The sequence below is a fragment of the Rhinatrema bivittatum genome, chromosome 2, assembly GCF_901001135.1.
Source record: "Rhinatrema bivittatum chromosome 2, aRhiBiv1.1, whole genome shotgun sequence".
NCBI lineage: Eukaryota > Metazoa > Chordata > Amphibia > Gymnophiona > Rhinatrematidae > Rhinatrema > Rhinatrema bivittatum.
Window position 1 is genome coordinate 435,322,012 of NC_042616.1, and position 22,712 is coordinate 435,344,723.

Here is a 22,712-nt window from a genome sequence, read left to right on the forward strand (position 1 = left end):
TGCGGGTCCAGCGGCGGTCCGGAACGGCAGCGGTCCGGAACGGGCTCCTGCTCTGAATCTTGTCGTCTTCAGCCGGCGCCATTTCCAAAATGGCGCCGAAAAATGGCGGCGGCCATAGACGAAAAAGATTGGATGGCAGGAGGTCCTTCCGGACCCCCGCTGGACTTTTGGCAAGTCTCGTGGGGGTCAGGAGGTCCCCCACAAGCTGGCCAAAAGTTCCTGGAGGTCCAGCGGGGGTCAGGGAGCGATTTCCTGCCGCGAATCGTTTTCGTACGGAAAATGGCGCCGGCAGGAGATCGACTGCAGGAGGTCGTTCAGCGAGGCGCCGGAACCCTCGCTGAACGACCTCCTGCAGTCGATCTCCTGCCGGCGCCATTTTCCGTACGAAAACGATTCGCGGCGGGAAATCGCTCCCTGACCCCCGCTGGACCTCCAGGAACTTTTGGCCAGCTTGTGGGGGGCCTCCTGACCCCCACGAGACTTGCCAAAAGTCCAGCGGGGGTCCGGAAGGACCTCCTGCCGTCCAATCTTTTTCGTCTATGGCCGCCGCCATTTTTCGGCGCCATTTTGGAAAATGGCGCCGGCTGAAGACGACAAGATTCAGAGCAGGAGCCCGTTCCAGACCGCTGCCGTTCCGGACCGCCGCTGGACCCGCAGGTTATTTAAGTTATTTGGGGGGGGGTTCGGGAGGGTGGGGGATTTAATTTAAAGGGTCGGGGGTGGGTTTTAGTGTGCCCGCTCACGATTCTAACGATTTATAACGATAAATCGTTAGAATCTGTATTGTATTGTGTTCCATAACGGTTTAAGACGATATTAAAATTATCGGACGATAATTTTAATCGTCCTAAAACGATTCACATCCCTACCGGCTATAGCTGTAATAAATCTGCTGTTAGACTGCGGAGTTAGCAATCTGTTATGAATGAGCTTAGTTGACAAGCTAGAAGAAGCAATCTGTTATTACTGGCTCCTAAAGAAGGAGGAGTCAGCAATCTTGTAGTGTCTCAGATATTGTCTTGCTAAGGAGTAGCAATCTGTAATGAATCTGATATAGTTGTGGGTGGATCCCTGTGCTGGTGGCAGATGACCACGCCCCCGGAAGGATATCCCGAGAGCACCACCAGCTAGGCTTGAGTATGGAGACAGACACACATTAGTTCTTTTATTAAACAGGTTTTTGAAACCACCAGAGGTGGCAGTAGTGAGCTGATATGCCCGGCAGGGCTGTAGTCCCTCAGTTACTGGAACAGCGATCCAGGATGGCTGAGCTGTTGAGAAAGTGAGTAGGCAGAGTAGGCAGAGTTCATGAACAGAACTAGATGACAAAACTCACATAAGGTTTCAAGGAAGCTCAGGAGCTGGAAAGGTTTAGGCCCTCAAGGAGCGAGTACCTAGTTCCAGAGAAAGCTCTGAGAGAGTAATGGTAACTCACAAATGTTTGTAGCAGCGATAGCTTCCAGGCAGTAGAGAATCTTCAGTGTCCAGGAACACGGGCCCTCGAGGAGCGAGTACCGGTTCCTATCTGTAATCTGAAAGTTAAAGAAAAAGAGCGAGGCCCCCGAGGAGCGGGTACCTCTGGTAAGTCCGAGGAGGCAGAGTAGCTTGGGAAGCATAGCCGTAAGCACTCCCCTTGCTAACTCAGTTATAGTGAAATAGAGACCTTTAAATATTGGAAGCGGATGACGCCATCTCAAGGTTTGCGCTCTTGCTGGTTTTTCAATCAGAGCACGCCCGCGCCCTAGGTCTTCAGGCAACATGGCGGATCCGTAACGTCGAGCTGGTCCGGGAACGCTGAAGGGAGACAGCATGGAGACGCCGCGGCAGCCAGCCGTCCATCAGACTCAGAGGGAGTCACCACAAAGGTAAAGAGGGCAGAGTGAGGACGTCAAGCAGCGACGGTCGCAACAATAGCTAGCGGCTAACTAATTAACAGGGTTAATTGTGTTAGGGCCTTATGCATGATAATAGGTTCTAATGCGCATTATATTGCATATATTGCGTATATTGTGTGATATACGCAATATTTGCATTGTCCCCGCCCAGATACCCTCCCCTATATCAATGACCTTCTTTGCATAGTGTTTCAATGCATGAATAATGCAAATGCATGCAAAGAAGGTCATTACTAGGTCATTTGTTATAAATATTTTATCGCAGCAGATCAAGAAGGCTGTCAGCTGCAATAGAATAACAACTCCCTGGTAAGTGTTAGATGTGCAGCAAGGGGCCTGGGATCCTACTGCACATTTAAAGCAGCATGGAAAAGAAAAAAATAAACCATGGCCAAATAGGAAGGTTGCTGACCGCCATTTCAACATAGGGCCACTGGTCAAGGTGGCTTTCACTCCTTCAAAATAAAAATAAAATTAAAATTATGTGCATGGTGGTGGCAGTGGCCCCCTCCCCCAATAGATAGACCCCCCTCCCCGATCCCCTCTGGCTCCCTGATAGACAGATCCCCCTGCCCCCACTCCCCTGACCCCCCTCCAGAGAACCCCTTACCTTATAATCAATCCCACATCAGGGATGGTATACTCTTGCTTTCATCCCAGTCAGCACCATTTTCCAAAATGGCAACGACCTCACCTTACCACAGCCATGTGACTGGAGTAAAGTTCAGAGATCAGACTCAGGCCATGGGGGGCCAGGGGGAGGGGGCCTGTCTATGAGGGGCCGGGGAGAAAGGAGGATGGGGATGGGAGGGGGATCTGTCTATCAGGGAGGCCGGGATGAGGGAGGCTGCTGCCACATGCATATTTTAAACTTTATTTTATTTTGAAGGGCCTCCTCGATTGACAGCCCTGGGTTCAAACGAGGGTCAACAATGACCCTCACTCTACCTCCCCTTTTGATAGCAGTTTCTTTTTTGGGTGGCCAGCATCCCTTTAAGCTGATGGTGGTCCCATGAAGTTGGCACCACCATCGCGTTAAAGAGCCCCTCGCCGCGTTGTGTATTGGTATTTGGCCGTGACACAAAAGAATGAGCCATTGAGCTGTGATATGTTGTTGAAGGAAGGGCCCCACTATCACGGTGACACCCCTGTGATTGTGGGGACACCCCCCCCCTGCAAGAAAACATCACGGTTTGATGAATCTAGGGGGGTAAGATAGCCGTTTATACGTCTAACTTTGCTTTCCAGACTTGGTCTGAATATAGACCTCGGCATGTTTGACCAAGGTTGAGTCAATATTGTTCTTTCATAGAGAGGGCACCTGTCAGCAAGGATGGAGAATAATGGCTGGGAAAAAGAATTTGAATATTTTGATGTTGGTTTTGCATTCCAACATTCCTCATGTACTGTAGCCTGCTAACATTCACATTGTTTTTCCTCACTGTAATAAGAATTTTTTGCATGTGGGTCCAACTGCTGTGACTTTTTCCTATTCTGTCCTTTGTAGCCATGGTAAAAATATGTCTGAAAGGCTATGCAAAATGTGACAGGGTTGCGAGTCCATTTTGGGCAAGAAATTTTGGTCGCTTAGGAGGGATGTGTGTTTTTGTGTGTATATGTGTGTGTGTGTGTGTTTAATGAAATGGTGAATTTTTACAAAATGTCTTGTTTAGTTTCATTTCATTTGGAAATAACATTTAAAACATATGTTTGCTTTTTGTTTTGTTTCTTTTCCCTCACTGAGTAGTCACTAGCTTTGGCTCTGATCCTCCACCGCTTCTTGCCCCACCTCAAAAATTAAAAAATTCTGGTCCTCCCTCCATCCACCAGGTGCCTCGTCTCCCCATCATTGGTCTTTAAACTCCAAACTGGGCAGGAGTGCTAGCCAATTCTTCCTATCCCGCTGGTCCAATATTTTAAAATGTAACCTGCTAGCCCTGCGGCTGGTGCTATTTGGTTGTGCGGACTATCGCAAAACGACCCCCAGGTTCAAAGCCTGTTGACGCTTATTTTGAAAATCTGACCCGGTGGGAAGAGAGTAACTGGATATCTCTTCTGTTTTTTGTTTTATTTATGTTCATGTATGTGGTTTATTTTGTTTCAAGTAAACAAAATGAAACAAAATAATTCAGAAATAAAATAAATAATGAAAAAAAAAGAAAACCAAAATAAAATGAACAAAAAAAACCCCCAAGAAAAAAGTATATGCGCAGCCCTTTCCGCTTCCCTTCATTTTCACCCTGACAACACAGCCATGTCCACAAAGGGAGGGGGCGCCCTCAAGTCCCGCAGTGTCCAATGTCTCATTACACGCTCGCTAGTGAGCACAGTCTTCTTTCCTGCCTCAGATTTGGTGAATTCCTGAACGCCAGTACACGGTAAGTTATAGCTGCTCCTGAGTGGTATGCGGAAATGATTTCCCCACCCCCAAATCTACCCCATCCCCCCCTGAACAACCTCTCACTAATCGGGGGAAAATCATGCTCAGCAGACGCTTTTCCCCAGACTGCCCCTGGGTAATTTTCAAAAATACATTTATGCCCACAATCAAGAAATCAGCTATAAATGTTGAAAGGCAGGCGAGGATGTCCTTTTGAGTGAAAGGACTCTCATAGATTTCCAATTTATTAAAAAAATTATAAGTAATAATAGTGCTGTTCTATCAGATAGAAAAAAGTGAATGGCTGTTATGGTCCAGCTAGGGACGGGTTTTTACAGTTGTGTACTTGGACATGTTATTATAGTAATGCAGAGGGTCAGCAGTAGCGGTATTGCTAACAGCAAAGAGCCATTAGGGTGTTGCACACTGCTGAGCAAGCATTCTCGGAAAAGACTGAAGTGTCAGGTTGGTTCAACGGAAACAATATTTTTATTCGGTAACATGATGGATCTCACTTCCCACTTTGAAAATGTTTTTAGCCAGCCAAGTAACATTTTTCATGATTGTATTAAGACTGCAAACCAGAGGACAAATGCTAACAAGGCACATTTTTTTTTTTTTTCAGTTCAAAGTCATCCAAAATCTAATGGCAAACTCTTTGAAGTCAGAAAGGATATCATCAGAAATGTTCCAAGCTAAGCTTCATTTTGTTATAATTAGTCTCCTTTGTCTTTTTATAGGTTCATAGATTTTTTTTTTCCACAGTATGTACAATGCCTATTTACCTTAGACTTGCAATACATTATCAACTGCACACTCAGTTCGATAGCACTGTAGATAACTGTAATGCCACTTTTCCCATTGCTTTTGCTGGGGTATTTGTACCTAATTCACTAATGCTGTGCTTACTCTTTTTTTTGGGTGTTTCTTGTGCTGGATATCAGCAGACATCTGAATTTAGCAATGATACTACTTAGAATCTAAGTAAAAAATTTTATGCTGTGACAGCAGGGGTGGATTGGCGTATCAGGGCATTATAAATGGCCACATGATCAAAAGGCGGTAATGCCACTTCTATATTTGTTTGGCATGCTATGTCCTCACACACTGCTGAGCATGGAATAAAGGGCTCACCAGCGCCTACTACCGGAGGCCAGGCCAGCAAGGCTTAAGAAGGAGAAGAAAGGCTGTGGGCCAGTGCTCAGGCTGAAGAAGAACGTGAAAGGCTGCGGCCTCTGGGCCACCATCGAAGCTGGGACCAAAAAGAAAGTGAAGAGAGTCCGCCACTGCTGAAAAACAACATGAAGAGAGGCCACAGCCACTGCCGGAGACCAGGGCCACATGCCAAAAAACAAAATTAAGTGAGGCTGCAGCTACCACCAGAGACCAGGCCGGCAGGACCGAAAAACATAATGAAATAAGGCTAAGCCTACCACCGGAGACCAGGACACTGGGATCATAAAAAAAAAATGAAGTGGGGCACTGGGCCACAGCCAGAGACCAGGCTGGTGGGGCTGAAAAAGAAATTGAAATGAGGCTGGCGGCGAGAGGGGGCCTGCCTGTGTGTGTGTGTGAGAATGTGAGTGAAAGGGTGCTTGCGTATGTGTTTGCATGAGAGAGGGTACCTGCATGTACGTGTGTTTGAGAGAAGGTACCTGTGTATGTGTGGGTGCCTGTGTGTGTGTGTGTGTGAAAGGGTGCTTACTTGTGTACGCAGGCCCGGTGCCACCGGGTGAACACACTGTGCATTTCCGTGGGGCGGCACACCTGGGAGGGCGGCAGCAGCAGGAGAGGGTGCAGGCCGCCAGCGGAGTTCATTCCGCGGCAGTTTCAGCTTTTAGCCGTTCGTGTGCACACAGCTTTCTGGCTCCCCCCCCCCCCCCCCCCCTCTTCACAGAAAGGCCAGCGATGGTGCTGAAGAACTAGTAGCCATGGGGCCGTGGTGGAGCTCATCCCACCACAGCCTGAAGTTAAGGAAGAAGGAGGCTGGTGGGGCCGTGCTGGAGCCCATTCCACCATGGCCTGGAGAAAGGAAGCCACGTGTGTGTGTGTGTGCGTGCGTGTGTGTGTTATTTTTTACTTTTTTTAACTTTTGGGGCCTCCGACTTAATATCGTCATGATATTAAGTCGGAGGGTGCACAGAAAAGCACCCCCAGCACCGGCAGAAATTAGCACCTACCTTTGGCTTGGCTGCACATTTTACTTTCTGTATTGCGCGGGAATACCTAATAGGGCCATCAACATGCATTTGCATGTTGCGGGCGCTATTAGGTTTGGGGGGGACTGTACTGTATCGGCCCGAAAGTAATTGAAGCCCTTAGTTATCTAATGGAAACCCATTTTGCATTGTTAAGAGCACTTTCAGATCCTACTTTCAGATCCTAGCCCCTAAAAAGAAAAGCATTGGAAGGAACCAATCTAGAATTGGATTGATTCCCGGGAAGCAGAGATCTTGAAATGAGGGTTGGACCAGAGTTCCTTCTAATGAAAGCTAGGAACAGGGCATAGCTAGCTTGGAAGCTAAACATTTAAGTTTGATAGATACCAAAGAGAGAAATAGAGGGATGACTGAGCTGAGAAAGAAACTGTCTGTGTAGCTGTAAACCTAATGAATCACATGAGCAGCATGGCTGTTAAATGCAAGCCAAGGGAACTGGATATTGCTGGGAAGTCAAAAAGAAACCACAGAGTGGTGCCTTCCAAAAATTGGAGAGCCTGGAGTAGAGAAAATTAGAGACAAAACTAAGTGCAATCTTTGGGGGAGCTGTGGGCTTAGAATTTGTTAAAGTCAGGACCGAAGTTAAGGACTTGGTACACTTGTACCAGAGATCTGGAAAATGGGACTATGTTTTACCTGTGTGCCACTAAAGCCAAGGAACTAGTCTTCCAGCAAACCAGGACTAAGGCACACCTGAATTTGAATGGTATAACTTTGTGACTATTCTCCAGTGAATAAAATGCTATATAGCACTTACAAGCATCATTGTCACTTAATGAACACATTCCTGGAATATAAACATTTAATCTAAAAACAGAGATGCATTGAAAATTTCCAGTTAACAATGTGACTTCCAGATTAACCTGAACCAGGTGAATTTCAGCCTAATTTATAGGAGGATTTATCATTCCGCGATGAGTACAGCAGAATGCTGGCCCGTAAAAAAAAACAAAGAGGTGGGGCGGCGATAGTGTGCAACTGGTGGAGTTTCCCATTATAAAGATATGAGTTTTCAGACCCTAGGTGACACAGTTGAAACATGAAGTTGAAGTTGCAGAGTTGTCCTTTTTTCTATAATTCTTTTCTTTTTAGGCTTGTGTTTGCTTGGTTTCTTAGCTATGGGCAGCCAAATGCCTGAACTGCCTCCATCTGACATTGTCCAGTGTCATGTCCTCTCAAGATCTGAGGTCTACTAAGCAGATTTTTCAGTTGTAGTTCAGGGTGTTCTTGAATCGGGAGTGTGGTCTTCCCTGTGATCTGTGCCCACTTTTCAACTGGTCATAGAGCTTAAGCTTGGGAATTGTGGGGTCATCCATCCTTTTGAAATGGTTAGTCCCCAGAAGTTGAGCTTGTCTACATGTTTTGTTATGTGTTATTCCAGAGAAAGGTGAAAATAAAAAAAAGACAGTGCATCTTTAGTCAGTTTTGGATCACTCTCTTTATAACCTTTTGGGGTGAAAGTTCACTGTTCAATCTAGAAAAACAAGTTTTCACCATCTAGTATACAGACATAATCATCCACTGCCAATTTTTGATATTCCAATAACCAATGGTTCTTAAAAATCTGATTCTCTACCAAAGATCTCACAGTTCTAAAGCCAGACTGATGACAACATGTTCGGTAAACAGAATCCTTAATCTAGAATAAAATGATGCTGTGGTCTGATCACAGCAATTTTAAAACCAGATGTAACGTAATATCGTTAAGCCATTTATCCATACAAAATAGCAAGTTGTGATCATTTGAATTTCTTTATGGAGCAGTGCTCCATGGACTGTTCTTTTTTTATTTTTTTTTTACATTTTATGTTTATATAACTTTACTTTTCCATGAAATATGAATTATGCAAAAGAAATCCATCAAATATATCAGAAGAAAAGATAAAAATTGAAAAAGCAAACATATAGTTGATCCAAAGTCCACTAGGCGACATAATGAAATTTCAGAATCCAACAATACAAGAAAACAAACAACCCAGCAAAATTTCATTAACAGAGCAATATAGCCAATTCAAACCCACATCTAAAGAAAGACAGTTTAAGTCAGCTTATTGGTCTTATTCCTAAGAAATCAAATGAAGCAATATGGCTCAACAAAATTAAAAGTATTCCCCTGGTATTGCACAATATATTTTCATGGAAATTAAAAAAAAATAGCTCCCACATCAAGAACTTGCTGTTGTAAGGCAATAAATCATCTTATCTTAACATTCTGACATTCTGAGTTCCCCTAGAAAGATCTGGAGTGGATAATATCCTAAAAGCCTATCATTTTTTTCCATAAAAAGTTCAATCCTGTTTTTGAAGAATGCTCTCAACACCAGATCCCTTTCCAAATCCTTGGCAAGATAACACATATCTTCCTCATTTTAACCTCTTGCAAGCAAATCAGTCAAGGTCTGTGTAGTAGGTGTCAAAACATCTACTGACTCCCTCTCCTTTCCCCTGCCATATTACTTTGTAACTAGTAGGTAATATACTTGTGAAACACATGGGATTATTCAAATACATCCAGATAATATTTCTTGAGCAATTCATAAGGAGCTAGTAATCTAACCTGAGGAAAACTGATTTGAAGATTTTTATACCTTGCTATACCTTCTAAAGAATCAATTTTATTCCTGAAGAAAGTTATATCCTTACATAAGATAACCTTGGTACCTTACAGCTAAGAAATCAATCCCTGGACTTTGCCAGTTTTAGAATTGCACTCCCTTATATCAAAATCATGCCTGGAAAAATTGAGCTCTCCACTCAATGTAAACGTGCGCAATAGTGTGACCCAGCCCACTAAATTGCCCTCAGTCCTGGCCTTCATGCACCAAAGATCTTTTAGTGAAACTTTATCTGGGACCCTTATAGGTGCGCCTGAAATAGTAGATCCTAAAGCCAGAGGACTCACTACCTTGGGGAATCCCCTCAGTAGGGATAAATTCTAATGTATATGGATGATTCCTCTTTAACATCAATGTAGGCGAGTTCTCATGATAGGCTCTCTCCAGATCAGAGTGCTTCACAACAGAACCTATTGTTGCTACATCAACCATGAGTCTACCAAACAGTGAAGGGGAGGCCGCAAATCATTCACAGCAGGATCACCTCCAATTCCCACCGGACACTAACGTTGGTTCTTTCAGCGAAAAGGGTGGACATAGAGGAGAGCCAATGAAACCTCTCAGGTAGTTGCAGTTGCTCAAGTCTGCCCAGGCTCAAAAACACCACCAATGTCAACCTCTTCCCCTCTGGTACCATGGTTCCCACCCAACCTGAGATTTTCCATTAGCAGTTTGAGGCCTAAAAAATGAATCAACCAGAGGAGTCTGAGCTGACAGGGACTCGAAGGGTAAGTGATAACCTTACCCTTCCTTCTCTTCACCATACTGATGATGTTTAATAGGAAAAACCTTTTGGAAATGAAAACTCAGAGCACTGAAAACCACTGCTGCTTACTAGGATGACATCTTTGGTCTTCTCAAAGGTAAACATAAAAAAAGACAGTGCATCTTTAGTTAATTTGGATCACTGAAATATAAATAATTTTTCACTGAACTCAAATGTTGTGATAATCTTAATGTTCTTATGTAAAAAAAAAAAATGAATGCCCTGTTGCTCTATGGGCTATACTTCTTCAGACAAATATACTTTTTTATCCTGTATTACTGGCAACAATCCACACCACAGCTGCAACAATAATTCTGTTATTGCATTCTTTTACTCCCAGTGCAGTTTAGAATAATATGCAGTCTTTCAGTTCTTTCTTCTTCTCCCAGCTTCTACCCCCAAGGCTACTGTAACAACCCATACCTTGTTCTAACCTTGTCTTCCAATGCAGATGCAGTAATAAACATAATCATTGCAGCTTTCTCGCTCCCTGGCTGCTGTAACATCCACATCCCAGCAGCTTTTCTGTCAGTATGGCTACAAGAATTGCAGTGGCTTAAGCAGGGATTCTGCCCAAGGATGCTATAACACCCATATCCTAGCAGCTTTTCTTTCAGTATGACTAGGGATGACCACTGGCTGCAGATTTTCAGGACAGGTTAATCCAGTCCTGGTTTTACTATCCTGCATGCAGGTAACTTATAGTCTTGATTTTCTGAGGGAATATAATAGGTAAATCAGAATAAGTCCCAGCATGCAATGGGATAAAACAGGACTGGATCAACTTGTCCTGAAAATTTGAAGTTGGTTGGCAACTCTAAGTATGACTGGAGCTATGAAAACAGTGCTTGTTTGTTTTCTGTCCCATTGTGTATCTCCCCACTGCCACTCTCACTTAACCTCCTTCCTCTTAAGATAGCAAAGTTCTTCTCTATCTTTGTTTCCACCCTGTTTTCTTCCTCTGTTAAAAGTAGTTTAGGATCCTGGTCTGCCAACCTCCTAGAGTCCTTGGCTGAGGGCTGTCTCTCCATCCCCATTTTTCTCATTTTCTTTTCTATCCTTGGTGAACTCTTTTGTAACGAACTATAAGATTCCTTACCAGAAATAAAATTCTGAGGGGCTAGAGAGAGTCCATTCTCAAGAGAGTAAGAACTAGATGTGAGATTTTGTGCAATGGTGGCAGGTGAGAGTCATCTAGGAGACTGAGAATTCAAGTGCCCCGTTGGTGCCACAGAATGAGAAGTGAAGAACAGAGAAGACTGTAGGAGAGGTAGGAGAACTTGGAATAACATTTTTTTTCCCATTCCTGTGGGGAGGATCTGCAAAAGGAGGAGAGCGAATGGCCAAATTATCCATGGAATTGGCTGAAGTATTTAGAGTACATTTGCTGGAAGAGATAAGGGTTCACATCTTCAATCTGTAACAATTGGCTCTAAAGAACCATCAATTTACCTTGAAAACTTATCAATAAATTTGAGTTGGAACCCAGACTGTTTCCAGTAGGGATGTGAATCGTTTTTGAACGATTAAAATTATCATCAGATAATTTTAAAATCGTCCAAAATCGTTAGAGTGCACGATACAATACAAATGCCCCCGATTTATGATCAGGGGCATTTGTATTGTATCGTTAAATAGGGCGCGGGAAAACCGGCACACCAAAAAAACCCTAAAACCCACCCCGAACCTTTAAAACAAATCCCCCACCCTCCCGAACCCCCCCCCAAAATGTTTTAAATTACCTGGGGTCCAGTGGGGGGGGTCCCGGCGCGATCTCCAGCTCTCTGGCCACGGCTGCGTTGAGAAATGGCGCCGGTGGCCCTTTGCCCTTATCATGTGACAGGGCAAAGGTAGCGCCGGTGCCATTTTGGTTCCTGGCTCCCGACGTCACGCGTGCAGGAGATCGCTCCCGGACCCCCGCTGGACCCCCAGGGACTTTTGGCCAGCTTGGGGGGGCCTCCTGACCCCCACAAGACTTGCCAAAAGTCCAGCTGGGGTCCGGGAGCGACCTCCTGCACGCGGGCCGTATTGCCAATCTTCAAAATGGCGCCGGCGCTACCTTTGCCCTGTCACATGATAAGGGCAAAGGGCCACCGGCGCCATTTCTCAACGCAGCCATGGCCAGAGAGCTGGAGATCGCGCTGGGACCCCCCCACTGGACCCCAGGTAATTTAAAACATTTTGGGGGGGTTCGGGAGGGTGGGGGATTTGTTTTAAAGGTTCGGGGTGGGTTTTAGGGTTGTTTTGGTGTGCCGGTTTTCCCGCCCTCCCCCTATTTACGATTTTTAACGATTTAAAAAAAAACAAAAAAAACTACGATCAGATTTCCCTCCCCCCCAGCCAAAATCGATCGTTAAGACGATCGATCACACGATTCACACCCCTAGTTTCCAGTGTGCTTATTGATGACGTTGTGGTTGGGAGATCTTCTGTGTTGTTTGCAGAGGGCTAAAAATGTATTTTTGGGTAAACAACATCAAAGAACCTTGAAGCTGCGCGTCCGCTCACAGTGGATCCTGGACTCTCAGAGTGGAGTGAGATCATGATGAGAACTATGCAATTAGGGTCCAAAAGTGAGACGTGAGCCTTTCGGTCCAGTATCCAGGTTTTCCAGCCCAGGGGCTAGATTTTAGTATCTTTTCTTTCTCTTTTAATTCTCCCTTCTCTTCCACTCATTTCTGACTGAAATGGGACCCCATTAAATGTGATATGCATTTTTTTTACTAGATTCTAACTACATTATTAAAGCCACAATCCATTTTTATCTCCAAAACAATTTTCAATTTTCTCTTGAAATGATTAGGGATGTTGGCATTTAGTCCTCAATTTTATAACATCATATTGTTGTGAGGATATGATCTGTGATCACAAGTGAGTAAACTATGCCCATAGATATGAAAGGAAATTACAATAAAAGATTCTTTTTGGTTCTGTCACTACAAAACAAAACATAAATAAATAAACTCTAGTATTCTTTTTTGTCTTAAGCTAGGCTCAAGATAAATAAACATATGTTTCTGAAGATTTTGGGATAGTTAAAAGTGAACAGATTATTAAAGACAGAAATACCATTGTCCCAAAATATATAGATATCAACCAGTTACTGACAAACTGTACACATAAATATGTTTAACACACTGCAGTTCTAACAATATATAATTATAATTTTAACTATATTTTTAAGTGCCATTTATCACCAAGAAAAAGCGTCATTTTCAAAAGGACTTCTGCAAGTAAAGTAGAGTTTTTCTCACAGAAATGGCTCTTTAGAAAAATGCATGACTGATAGGTGCATAAAATTATACCCACAGATACTTTATGCATGTGCTTTCATACACAGAGAGGAGAAGCATTCAGGGAGTGGGATATGAATCAGTTTAGGATTTAGAAGCATACTTGTATGCATGTAAATTTTCTCAGCGAAACTATGTGCAACAAATAGCAAGTGTAATTGTGTGTGCCTGATTTTGTCGGGATTATTCAAAGTGAAATTACACACATAAATTCGCTTTGAAAATTGATGTAACTTGGGCACATAACAACCTGCAAATTTATGAGGCCTGCTATAAACTTATCATCACTTCCCCTCCAATTTATAGCCATAGAGAAAAACCATATAAGCTGAACATGCATTTGAAGGGTCAGCACATATTTATAATTGTTGAACGAGAAAAAGAAAAAAAAAAAGAACATGTCTACTAAAAGAGAGCTTATATTTGATTCTGTTTTTCATTAAAGCAAATCATTATTCAGGTGACTGTCACACACATTACATTGCTGTGGATAAAGATACAGTAATCAGATGTCTGCTGAGCTAATAGCCCAAAACCAAGTGTTTAAACTGGGAAATGAAAAGTATACTAGCCAATTATTCATGATAATAAAGATGGAATTCATTCACCTCAGGCAGCGATAAATAGGCTTTCCAAGGGAGAGATACTGCAAAAAGCCAACATCTTTAGAAGTCTCGAAATATATAGCATTTTTACTTGTGTCCTCATCTCGTTTACAAGCTAACATTCAGCCTATGGTTATTAATTTGACGGCTGGGATGTGCTGTGATGTTATTTTAGTGATTAATCAACCTTGTCCCAGAAATGACCCAGGCAGTTTCATTTCAAAAAAAAGGTGCTGAACAGTGAAAAAATTTGCAAAGGACGAAAACTGGAGGATGACAACTATAAAAAAAAATAGTGGCATGGCTTCATGCCCAGGTATTATTTAGAAAATCTATAAAAGGTATTATATTGCCTAGAAGGGGTATGCATACAAACAAGTTTTGGTTTGATTCGGATTTTCAGAACAGTTTCTTCTTTCATGCAGGTCATTCGGTTTGGGTCAGAAGCTCACTCGTTCATTTCATTTCTTTCCATTAAAGTAAATGTAAGAAGTAATGTATCTTTTTTTTTTTTTTTTTTTTGGGGGGGGGGGGTCTAGCCAAGTATTATATGAAACTTGCTGACACCAAGAATCACATGAACACTCTATGTGGACGCTTTTACATGAGCTAGTTAACATTAACATGCCAAATTTAAACCTTTTTTTTTTTTCAGGCCAAGTGTATGGCATGATGGATTCTGATGCCGATTTGAGTAAGCGGTTTGGTGGGAGTAATTAGACAATATGTGCCATGTCCTTCTATTTGTTACAATTTCTGGTCCCAAGAGGCCTGCCTTCACCTCTCGGTGCCAGGTCCGGGCTGCGGCCCTTCTCTCTCTCTGGCGGCGCCTGCTGGATCCCATCGCGGTCCTGCCACTTCCCGGCACCCCGGCTCAGCTCCGGACTGCCCCTCAGCTCCTCCGTGGCAGAGGGATGCCGCCGCCTCGACCTCCGATGAAGCAAGGCAGATCCAGGAGGAGGGCATCGGAGCATTCCCAGAGCAGTGAGGCCTAGGATAGGGCCCTGCCCTCGAGTCATGAGAGGATGAAGGTAGTCTTTGACATGGCATCTGGGAAGGCGGCGGCTTGGAGCGTGAAGTGTATGTAGCATTGGTTAATAAACCCTCTGCACTTTGCAAGGTCACTGCTTGAAGCGAGGCAGGGCTTGGTGAAAGTGAGACCTCTGAGGAGATAGCTGCGCCGGGAGGCCGAGGGTGGAGCAGCAGGACCATGACCGACTTCGAGATAAGCATTGAGCCGCTCAATGGAGGTCAGAGGCAGGCAGCGATAAGCGAGGTCAGTCTGGTCCAAAAGTCAGAAACAGACAACAGGAACAGGAGAACTGGAACAACAACTTCAGGAACTCGAGCAAGTGAGAATGAGAAGACTTGTTACCAATGCAAGCTCTGAGTGTCAGGGCTCGCCTTATATACCCGGAACCTGCAACATCATCACTAGGGACAGAGGGAAGGTTTCCCACTGCGGCTCCTTTAAATCTGGACCTGCGGCCTGTGTGTGTGCCTAGGGGCAGGAACAGGGACCAGGCAAGGCGGCATGGTCCAAAGATCAGAGGCAGGCAGCAATAAGCGAGGTCAGGTCAAGTCTGGTCCAAAAGTTACAAACAGGCAGCAGTGGCGTAGGAGTGATGCCATGCCGCCTTGCCTGGTCCCTGCCCCTGCCCCTAGGCATGCACACAGGCCGCAGGTCCAGATTTAAAGGAGCCGCAGTGGGAAACCTTCCCTAGGTCCATAGTGATGATGTTGCAGGTCCCAGGCATATAAGGCAAGCCCTGACTCTCAGAGCTTGCCTTGATAACGTGTCTCCTCATTCTTCTTGCTTGAGTTCCTGAAGTTGCTGTTCCAGTTCTCCTGTTCCTGCTGTATAGGGTTGCTGGACCTGACTTCTCATTCCTGTTACAATTCCTAGCACGCCGGCTACGATGAGGTACAACAAGTCCTTATTTCAACTTGCTGTGTCATATAATTCACCTTCAGGGTTCTCAAAAGTAGATTTCACTGTTTGTAGAAAATGGGTAGAGCTTTAATGTATGTGCCACCCAGAGTAGCGGATATAGTGCTGTTATGCTGTGTATTCCATAATCTTGCCCTACATCATGGTCTACCAATAGATATACTTCAAGACCTACTCCCAGGATCCACCAGGTCCACCTGCAGAAGCCCAAACAACATGCTGAGTGGCAGCCAGCTTTTCCAAAGCTTGATACAATGCCACTTTGCCTGTTAGCAATCAACTACCCCCTTCCCCTTCCATATAAGAGAGCAGAGCAGAGTGTTTGCATCAGCTCTCCACTTAACAATCTTTCTTTTAGTCAAGCTTCCTTTGCCTGATGCCATGTTTGAAGAAACCATATTGACCTAGTTAGGGTTCATCTTGACAATGTTTCAGTTGACTGTACTATAAAAAGTGTATGCTAAGTAAAGGGGGCAACTAATACATGTGTCTGGCCATAGGTTTTCAGAATGATTGTGACTGTAAAAGATCCAGGTCTCTACACAGTGTTCAGGTTGGTGTACCAAGACAGTGTACATAGCTTGCCCTAGCTTGCTGCATTAGGCTGGCTGGCCCTTGGCTTTGGATACAGTCCTAGACCTCACATGTTGTGGACATAGTGGCATAGTTATTAGGGATGTGAATCGTGTCCTCGATCGTCTTAACGATCGATTTCGGCTGGGAGGGGGAGGGAATCGTATTGTTGCCGTTTGGGGGGGTAAAATATCGTGAAAAATCGTGAAAAATCTAAAAATCTAAAAATCGCAAAACCGGCACATTAAAACCCCCTAAAACCCACCCCCGACCTTTTAAATTAAATCCCCCACCCTCCCGAACCCCCCCCAAATGAGTTAAATAACCTGCGGGTCCAGCGGCGGTCCGGAACGGCAGCGGTCCGGAACGGGCTCCTGCTCCTGAATCTTGTTGTCTTCAGCCGGCGCCATTTTCCAAAATGGCGCCGAAAAATGGCGGCGGCCATAGACGAACACGATTGGACGGCAGGAGGTCCTTCCGGACCCCCGCTGGACTTTTGGCAAGTCTCGTGGGTGTCAGGAGGCCCCCCACAAGCTGGCCAAAAGTTCCTGGAGGTCCAGCGGGGGTCAGGGAGCGATTTCCCGCCGCGAATCGTTTTCGTACGGAAAATGGCGCCGGCAGGAGATCGACTGCAGGAGGTCGTTCAGCGAGGGTTCCGGCGCCTCGCTGAACGACCTCCTGCAGTCGATCTCCTGCCGGTGCCATTTTCCGTACGAAAACGATTCGCGGCGGGAAATCGCTCCCTGACCCCCGCTGGACCTCCAGGAACTTTTGGCCAGCTTGTGGGGGGCCTCCTGACCCCCACGAGACTTGCCAAAAGTCCAGCGGGGGTCCGGAAGGACCTCCTGCCGTCCAATCGTGTTCGTCTATGGCCGCCGCCATTTTTCGGCGCCATTTTGGAAAATGGCGCTGGCTGAAGACAACAAGATTCAGGAGCAGGAGCCCGTTCCGGACCGCTGCCGTTCTGGACCGCCGCTGGACCCGCAGGTTATTTAACTCATTTGGGGGGGGGGGGTTCGGGAGGGTGGGGGATTTAATTTAAAGGGTCGGGGGTGGGTTTTAGGGGGTTTTAGTGTGCCGGCTCACGATTCTAACGATTTATAACGATAAATCGTTAGAATCTCTATTGTATTGTGTTCCATAACGGTTTAAGACGATATTAAAATTATCGGACGATAATTTTAATCGTCCTAAAACGATTCACATCCCTAATAGTTATCAGTGCTGGTGCAAGGATGTTCAACCGCCCTAGACAGTAATATCAACCTACCCACATAATCTCTCTCTCTCTCGGGTGATCTCATCTATTTCTGGGTCCTTAGGCGGCCACCTAGTTTGCAGAATGTCTCCCACCAGACCTGATTGCTATGCTGTGATTCCAGCTTGCCCTGGAACATGGTGGCCATCATCTCTAGATATTATGTCAAGCCCAGGTAGCTGAAAAATGTTTAAGGCACAGTGTCAATCTACAGGTTGATTGTAAAATATATCATTCTCAGAGTACACATTTAACTGGCTCATTCCATAGCGAACATCCGTGTCCTCCTAACGATATGCACCTGTACATGGGATGCCTAGCAGAGATGTGCTTTGTTTATCACGAAATAGGCAATTTCAACAAAATTGTCTAATTCGTCATGGGTCGGGGGCCCCAAACCCTGAAACTGATTTTCCACGAACTACGAGGAAAATTAGTTTTTCGGGTTTGTAAGGGGGAGGGGGCACATTTTGTTTTTTTAAATAAAAAAACACCCCATGCATTACAATTTACTGTAATATAACTCCCCCACCTCACCATCCCGATCCCTCCCCAAGGCTTACTAAGATCCCTGGTGGTTCAGCGGGGTCCTGCGAGGGATTTCTCCCTCCGTGCCGTCGGGCTTTCCGGCCTGCCTTGCATCAAAATGGCACCGATAGCCTTTGACCTACTATGTCACAGGGGCTACCGGTGCCATTGGTCAGCCCCTGTCACATGGCCATTGGCACCATCTTGTGCTCCTACCATGTGACAGGGGCTGACCAATGGCACCGGTAGCCCCTGTGACATAGTAAGAGCAAAGGCTATCGGCGCCATTTTGATAGCCGGGATCCGGGAGCGATTTTGATAGCCGGGATCCGGGAGGATTTTGATAGCCGGGATCTGGGAGCGATCTCCTGCACTCGGGCCGACGGCCCGAGTGCAGGAGATCGCTCCCGGATCCCCGCTGGACCATCAGGGACTTTTGGCAAGTCTTGGGGGACCATCCTGTTCATATACTGTCAACATGTCCCCCACAAGACTTGCCAAAAGTCCCTGGTGGTCCGCGGGGGTCCAGGAGCGATCTCGCCATCGGTTGCCAGTAATCAAAATGACGCCGATAGCCTTTGCCCTTACTATGTCATAGGGGCTACCGGTGCCATTGGTGTCTTTGCCACAAGATGCTCACTGACACACTTAAACTGTCTCATTCACACATGTTCATTGGCACACAAACTCTCACTGACTCAACCGTCCAATCAGGCTCACACACTTGCTCAGGCACACTCACACATGCTGCCACTCTCTCCCTTGCACACATGCTCACTGACACACTTGCATCTAAATCTCATACATGCTGACATACACACCCTCACTGCCTCATGCATTTAGTCATGTTCACTTATGTTTGCTTTTCCCCCTCTATGAATAAGTAAAACAAATATTTTTACTTACATTGATGGTCAGGGAAAGCCCAGGCAGGGCTCAAGAGGAGAGACTGAGTGGGCTTCTGAGGGAGGGGTTGGCCATTTTGGTGTGGGAAGGCCCACACCAAATGGCTGTTAAGCCACTTAAGCCCTGAATTAGTTTTATATATATATATATATAATTTTTTTTTTTTTTTTTTGCTGTGGCATGAAAATGAACAGAGCCTGCCGCAGAGGAAAGCTATGGGAGCTAGGTATTCAGCTGGTGGTCAGACAGCGGCAGGAAGTGTGCTGGCTGCCTCCCACCAGCAAAAACAGAAGCAGGGCAGACACCAATGGAGGTGGTGGGAGTGTTTCCCGCGGCCACAGTGATGATGGGGTCAGGACGAGTGCATTGAGTAGGTTCATGGAAAGAGCACTGTCACTGGCTGGCCCGGTACTATGGAACACCATGCCTCTCGAATTAAGGCTCCAGAGAAATCTGAAAATCTTTAAATCTAACCTGAAAACCTGGCTCTATAAACAAGCTTTCGATAAAGACAAAGAGAAGGAGAAAAACAATTGATTAAGATGGACGCACCGAACAAACTCACAGTAATGTTAATTTTGTACCGTTGATAAATTGCCATACCAAACTGATTAGCTTACTTAAACATATAGCTTATTGCACTTTGTTACTATACTATGATGGCACATGTTCAAGTTGTAATCTATACCACTCATAATTGTTATCGTGCCTATATGTAAACCGTTGTGATGGTTCTCCAACTTAACGACGATATAGAAGAGTTTTTAAATAAATAAATAAACAAATAAATAAATATACTGCGCGCGGCTACTGCCGCGGAGAAAATGCAAAAGAAGCACTAAGCGGAGGGCTTCAAGGGAGGCTCCTGCTCTCTGAGGAGTGTCACAGAGCTGCTATTGGTCACCGCGATTCTGTACTAGGCATGTGGCCGCGGCAAGTTTAGTTGCCGTGGCCACGTGATTGGGGTGACCGGCCCACCGAGGCATGCCTTAAGCCCCGATAGGCCAATCCGCCCCTGGGCTTGACTGCCGGTCCCCGGGGCTTGACGGCTGGGACCAGCAGAGGCCTGGGTGAGAGCTGTGGAAACAAAGAAGAAAACATAAGTACCAAAGGTAAGAGGTACACACATGGAATGTTTGGCATGACATGCACATTTTGTATCTCAAACAATGTGAGCACATTATGCCAAATGATGTTCCCCACTGTAGCAGCCTTGCCATTAACAGTTGAGGTGAACTTACCGGCTCTGGATCGTGTTGTGTCTAGCTGCTCAGCCATGCCCTCGAACATGTCTGGTCCCAGCCGCTGGATGAGGCGCTCCTCCATGGGCGTGAGCACTATTGGGCACGGGGCTTCTCCGCTGGTCTGCTGGAAGTACTTCTTGCGGCTGGTGACCCTCATCTTTAACTGTTCCTTTATGTCCCAGTACCCGTGGGCCACCTGCTCAGCACTGCACTCGATTGCCTAACATTGTCTGACAGCTCAGTGTAGCAGACATTGTTGAAGTATCAATTGTATGCAGAAATGGTGAGAGGAAGCTGAATGCTCCTTTTAGAGCAAGCTATAATGTTTTTGAAGTCATATGTTAAATATTGTTTTCTTCTGTTCATCAGAGAAACTGGGAAGAAATAACAGTATGTTGATCTGGGACAGTAAGATGCCAACCCTAGCGTATAAACCGATGCAGATTGTACCAACTATGTTGCCCCTAGTGGTTGCATGATGCCTCCAAGGGTAAACATCTAGAAAAGCAGAAATGAAAGTTGCAGTATGCCCATCCTGAGAGTATGGATCTGTGCATATCTATTGAATAATTTCAAGCCTATTCTGTGACTGGGAATGGGCTTTGATGTGGTCTCTGGGCTTGTCAAGAATGCTGGTTAGGCTATATTATGTTTCTAGGTTTGTGTGTGCTATAATTCAAGTTTATAAATCTTGCATGCCCTGTGCTTGAGTGTTTCGCTTTTGTCTCACAATGTATGTTCTATGTTGTGCTTTCTAGGCTCTAGTCTGCTTTGTTGCATGCAATAGATAAGTGCTGTTATCGTGGTCCTGATTTATCAAGCTTTTTTCTCATAGACAAAAAGATATAGGGAAATGCCTTTGGAAATTAGGCCTTGCAAAATAAGTCTTTATTATGTGGCTAAATCTCTCCTATTGCGTGGTTTCTTTTCTATTCTGTGACTTTGCATTGTTTAGGGCAACCATGTCTTCATATTTAGAACAGTTTCCCCTTTTTATCCTTAATCTTTCCTTCTGTTCTGTAATGTGTTTTGTGGAATGCACATGAAATAACCTCTTTAGATGACCTATCTCCTGGAGTTTGGCATCAGTGGATGCCTGCATACATTGAGATATTCATTAGACTGTTCTTGGTGGTCTTTTTATATATGAAATTGTGTGCCTATTTACGAAACAGCATTACCAACATGTGGTAACCTGCATCTTTAATACACATTACTGACATGCAGTTAGCATGCTATTCATTAAGGGGCTGATTCACCTATCCACAGTAACGGCGGTAATACCTAAGGCAGGTTTAATGTGTTATTAGTAAACAGACTCCATTACAAGTAATGAAGCCTGCAGCAAATAATAAAGGAGATCATTCACTAAGCAGCAGTATTTTTCCCCAAGCTATGGTAGAGGACTCTGCGGATTTATGCCTCCCATAGTATTTTTCCCTGAGGGAAAATACCCCCAGCTCTCTTTATTTTACTGTGAGAAAAGTACCGCAGGAGTGAAAGGTCCCTCAAATAGTGCGTGCTGGCAGCATCGTGATTGTGGGGCCACCATTACATAAAGGGGCTGCTAGGTCCCGAGTACACCACCGTCTCCCCCTCCATGAGTTATGAAAAACTCCAGGGATCTGCATAGACCCCACCCCCCGTCCCACCCACCAACATCCTTGTAGGCAGCCCGTTGGTGAAATTTTTAAAAAATACACTTTTCACTTTGGCAAAGGTTAATGCCTTTTAGGGAATCATTTTCTAACGCACGTATATGCATCAAACCCAGTTCCATGCGTGTAAGTGACTCTTTGAAAATAACTCAGCAGGTATGCAAGAAAAACTGCCAATTACACATTCTCTATAGGTATCGCAGCGGGCAGAATTGGGATGGGATTGGGATTTATGTGCACACTTTCTTGAGTAGTTGTAACTTTGTGTGTGTCTGCTGCAGGGTTCTGCACATACCCCATGTCTTTTCAAAGGAGAATTTATAGGGATGTGCAGCCAAAACAATTTTCTTTTTTTTTTTTTTTTTGTTCATTGTGTTTTGGTTTTTCCCATTATTTTTTCCTGTAAATTAATTTTTAGTTCACACTATGGGCCAGATTCATTAAGGCTTTTCTCCCATTTTGTCTATCAGAAAAACCCTAAGGGGTTGATTTTAAAACACGTGCACAATGGGGGGGGGGGGGGGAGGGGGGGATTTTAAAAACATACGCGCGGCTTCGCAATCGGGCCTTCCCCAGTTCCCTCCCAGTCTACTCCAATTGAGGAACGGACTGAGAGGGAACTTCCCTAACCCGCTAAATATCCTTCCTACCTTTTCTCCTTTCCTCCCCAACCCCTAACCCCTACCTAGCTAGGCTAATTATTTTTGTTTTAATACTTATTGCTTCTTCGGAGCAGACATAACTTTGGTGCGCCGGCCAGCAGCTCCTAATGCGCTTCCCCGGGACAGGGCCTAATGACTACTGAACTAGTCAGCCCCCAC